Genomic DNA, 4,746 nt, shown 5'->3' with positions numbered 1-4,746 from the left:
AGACTGCTGGATATCAGCCGGAGACCCGACACACACTCACACGGCTCAGGTACGGACATGTGTGCTGAGCTCAGGTTCCTCTCTGTTGATGAAGACATGAAAGCTCGTCAGCGTCTGATGTTAGCTGGGAGCAAAAAGCTGTTACCTTGGTGATTAATTTTATTTCAGACTCTAATTTGTATAAAATGTCAGACACTGGGCATCAGCTAAAGACTGCAGTCAGGTGTGTTTGGCTCTTTCACAGTCATACTGAAACAATCAGTGCAGTTTGATTTCTGCTTCATCTGTGAGATTATTGTTGAGCAGGATTAAAACCCTTAAAAGAAATAAAAGCCTTTTAACAGGATGCTGATAAAGCAGCGAGTTTAAGGCCAGTCTTAAGCTGCCTCTGATGTCCTCATATTTTGCTAAACATAAATAAAATATGTGACCTGTGGGAGTATTTCAATAGGATGGAGTTGTAATAGAGAGTTCCTATGGGCTCAAGTTGTCGTAATAAATATTTTGTACTTGTTATTCCACAAAACCAAGTTTCAGCATTATTTCAAAATCACTATGAAGGAGTCCTCACCGATTACCGGCTGATGGGCCACTGTAATGATATCCCTGTCTATGACATGGAAGATGCAAGAATGACTAATGATGACATTAAAAAAAACCAGTGGTAATGTCTTGTGTATTCAGCAGGGGGAGCAGTGCTGACATTCATTTACAGGCCTGCAACATTATATATTTATAATTGTTTGTCATGCAGCAATACAGCTGCTGAACATCTGGCCTTGTTTTGCTCCATCAGCAGATGTTTGACTTTTAGATCACATGATATTTCCATGCAACCTTCAAACACGTGTGGAGAATTCATTATTTCTTTGAGAGATTTTTTAGTAAATAACAGAAAAAAGAAAGTAAGAGAAAAGCAAAACTTTAATTCTATAAAAGAGTAAAATTTCCACACACGTGTAACTCACCACTGTGTGAACATCACAGGGGAGAAATCGTTTCTCTGAGTCAGAGATGAGTGTCAGTAACACAAAAGTCAAACTCAGTGTCATGCAGTGACTTTTACACAACCAGATCAGATGAACCAACTCACACTAAAACATGCATTTTGCTGCACTCTTTACACTTATTTCTTTTCTTTCTGCTCTTTTATATATTTTGTGAAACCACAAAAAATATTTTATATCAGCAGCAATTTTTCTCAAACTGCTGCATCACAGCTTTCATGCTCTGACCTGCATGTGAAATGAGATAAAAGCTCTTTATCAGTAACTTTTACAACTTCTGGCAGGTTAATGTCTGAACTTTGGAATCAAACACACCCTTAGTTACAAGAAATAACACCACTGTCTGTAACAAACTGAATCCACCTTAACACCACCTGTGTGTGTGTGACTGCATTACACTCCCACTGCTGGGAACCTGAACAAGAACCAGAACAAAGTCTAAAACAGAGGCTGACAAACAGCTGCACCACAAAGTGACATTTTATTTTATAAACTTCACAACAGGTTTCATGTTGTGACCTGTGGAGGTGAAATGACACAAAACCTTTTTTTATAGCTTTTGAGCTACAGGCAGGATTGAAACACACCTTAGTTAAAAGTCAAACAGCAACATTTGTCTCCTCCCCTCACGTCACTCAAATGTGACAAACCAGGAAACTGGAAGTTCTTCGTCCTCAGTAAAGAGAGACGCACAGACGATCAGACTGAGTTCAGCCCAAACTAGCAGCTTCCTCTGAGTGAGTCCAGCTACAGGAGAGAAAAGTGGAAACTCCAACACTGCTGCTTCAAGCTGCTGACGCTCCACACACTGAATGTGAGTTTGAGCCAAAACACGACTCAAAGGAAGTTTCAGTGAAGGTAGTAGAGGAGGGAGGGGAGCCAGGACTGACTGTACTTCCTGTCTGCTGTTTTCAGCTTCACTCACAGACTCAATGGCTTCCAGATCAGAGGAGGATCTCTGCTGTCCGGTCTGTCAGGAGGTCTTCAGAGATCCTGTTATTCTGTCATGTAGCCACAGCTTCTGTAAAGACTGTCTGAAGAGATGGTGGAGAGAGAGACCAACACACGAGTGTCCAGTTTGTAAGAGAAGATCTTCAAAGGAAGATCCACCTTCAAACTGGGCTTTAAAGAACCTGTGTGAGTTGTTCTTACAGGAGAGAGATCAGAGAGCTTCAGAGGCTCTCTGCAGTCTGCACTCTGAGAAACTCAAACTCTTCTGTCTCGACCATCAGCAGCCAGTGTGTGTCGTCTGCTGTGCCTCAGAAAAACACACCAATCACAGATTCAGACCCATCGATGAAGCTGCACAACAACACAAGAAGGAACTTCAGGAAACTCTGGAGCCCTTAAAGAAGAAGTTAAAGGTTTGTGAAGAAGTTCAAGTGAAGTTTGGTCAAACAGCAGAACACATTAAGGTCCAGGCCCGACACACAGAGAGGCAGATTAAGGAGCAGTTTAAGAAGCTTCACCAGTTTCTAGCAGAGGAAGAGGAGGCCAGGCTGGCTGCACTGAGGGAGGAAGAGGAGCAGAAGAGTGGGATGATGAAGGAGAAGATGGAGGCTCTGAGCAGAGAGATAGCAGCTCTTTAAGACACAGTCAGAGCCACAGAGGAGGAGCTGAGAGCTGAAGACGTCTCATTCCTGCACAACTACAAGGCTGCAGTGGAAAGAGTCCAGCGCTGCCCCCTGCTGGATGATCCACAGCTGCCCTCAGGAGCTCTGATAGACCAGGCCAAACACCTGGGCAACCTGACCTTCAACATCTGGAACAACATGAAGGACATGGTCTCCTACACTCCTCTCATTCTGGACCCAAACACTGCTTATCCAAAAGTCATCCTGTCTGAAGATCTGACCAGTGTGAGAGGAGGAGGAGGAGAGAGGCAGCAGCTTCCTGATAATCCAGAGAGGTTTGACTATAACTACTCTCTCCTGGGCTCTGAGGGCTTTAACTCAGGGACTCACAGCTGGGATGTCGAAGTTGGAGACAGTACAGTGTGGGGACTGGGTGTGTTTGCAGAGTCTGTGCAGAGGAAGGGAGACAAACTGTCTGGATTATGGAGATTATGGTTCTATCAAGATAAATACTCAGCACGCTCACCATCAGCTCCTGCCACTGTTCTCTCTGTCCAGAAGAAGCTCCAGAGGATCAGAGTGAATCTGGACTGGAACAGAGGAAAGCTGTCGTTCTCTGATCCTGATACTAACACACACATACACACCTTCACACACACTTTCACTCACAGGATGTTTCCATTCATTCGCACTGTTGGTAAAGTGAAGGTGTTGCCGTTGAAGGTGTCAGTGTCAGTGGAGCAGATGAGTTGAGGATGATGATGTTTCTAATGTTGTTTCCTGTCAGTGAATTGAAGCTGTTAAACTGCAGCTGTCCTCCTGCTGCCTCGTTGTTCCAAAGCTCTTTGTTTCTCTTTTAGTTCTCACTGTTTCTTTCTGTTTCTGCTGTCCACCTTTTCACATGGAAAATCATTTCACTGTTTCTCACTGAATGACTCCCCAAACTAGATTTGAAATTCTATCAAGTTTCTAATCATTACAAGTGATTCATGTTTCTATTTGATGTGTGTAAATGGAGATGAGTTAGTTTGCTGGGATATGGACTGACATGTGTTGAATGGGAGGAGCAGTTTGTTGTTGTCTTCTTGTCTGTTTATGACAACAATAAATATATTGTTGAAACAATGATTCATGTTTAACTCCATATATGAAATGTTTCTGATATTTGAATTCTGTTTGATTAAAGACTTTCTTCATGACACAAATGAGATTTCAGTGTATTAATAGAACTAAATAAGCTCAGAGTTGAAAGGCTGGAGTATTATGTACGTGCTTCACTGTCAGTATCTTCAGGGGGATTCAAAGGGAAACATCAAACTGCTGTAATGAGATAAACTAGTTGGGCTGAACACACTTATCTGTATCTCTCCAAAAGTTGAATCTGTTCATCTGGACGTAGCGTTTTGTGGGAGAAACGTTTCGTCACTCATCCAAGTGACTTCTTCAGTCTCAGCTGACTGCAGGTTTCCCCAATCTTATAAACAGTACATTTGCATAATGACTGAAACCAGCCCACTGAAGGAACAATGGGCTGTGAGGTCAGTTCCTTAATCATAATTATGCAAATTCCCATGACCATTGATCAACAATCACTGACCAAAACCCACTGATCAAAGAACATTGATCAATGGCCATGAGTACCATTCACAGAGAGTTGGGGAATGGCTGCAATCACAGCATTGTAAGATGGCGAAAGATGTACCCTTAGGCCCCCTCCTTGATTCATGATCGTGATAAAAACGTGATAAAAAAAGACTCGTGATAAAAAATAGACAGCTCCCTCTTTTTATTCTGACATTTCACTAATTCAAAAGATATTTCAATATTTATTTATCTAAAACAAAAGTTTACTCTAAATTGATGTTTAACAGTAAAAAAAAAGAATTTTTATGTTTTCTTCCTAAAGTGTATGTAAATATCTGGTTTCAACTGTGAATATACTGCTGTGTATTGAAATTCCTCTTGTTTTTCATAGAAATATACTGAACAACACACAAAGCATAATATATAAAATAACATCTACCTGAGTTTTTTCTTTGAAAGAAGCTCCTTATGTCCATTTTTGCATTCATCAGTACTTAACTGAAACCGATTTAGAGAGTTTGTTTAGCCGTGGAGGGTAACAACTGAAAATATGAAATAAATACACATGTAAGCTAAGACTC

At 41.4% G+C, this 4,746-nt stretch overlaps 1 pseudogene; it reads left to right on the top strand.

The window, feature by feature from the left end:
• Nucleotides 1–1,672: 1,672 nt before the first annotated feature.
• On the top strand, nt 1,673–3,934 carry LOC120438941 (annotated as a pseudogene).
• Nucleotides 3,935–4,746: the final 812 nt, after the last annotated feature.

The sequence above is a fragment of the Oreochromis aureus genome, linkage group 3 (genome assembly GCF_013358895.1).
Source record: "Oreochromis aureus strain Israel breed Guangdong linkage group 3, ZZ_aureus, whole genome shotgun sequence".
NCBI lineage: Eukaryota > Metazoa > Chordata > Actinopteri > Cichliformes > Cichlidae > Oreochromis > Oreochromis aureus.
The sequence above is the reverse complement of the archived record's forward strand: the minus strand, read 5'-3'. Positions and strand labels throughout refer to the sequence as shown.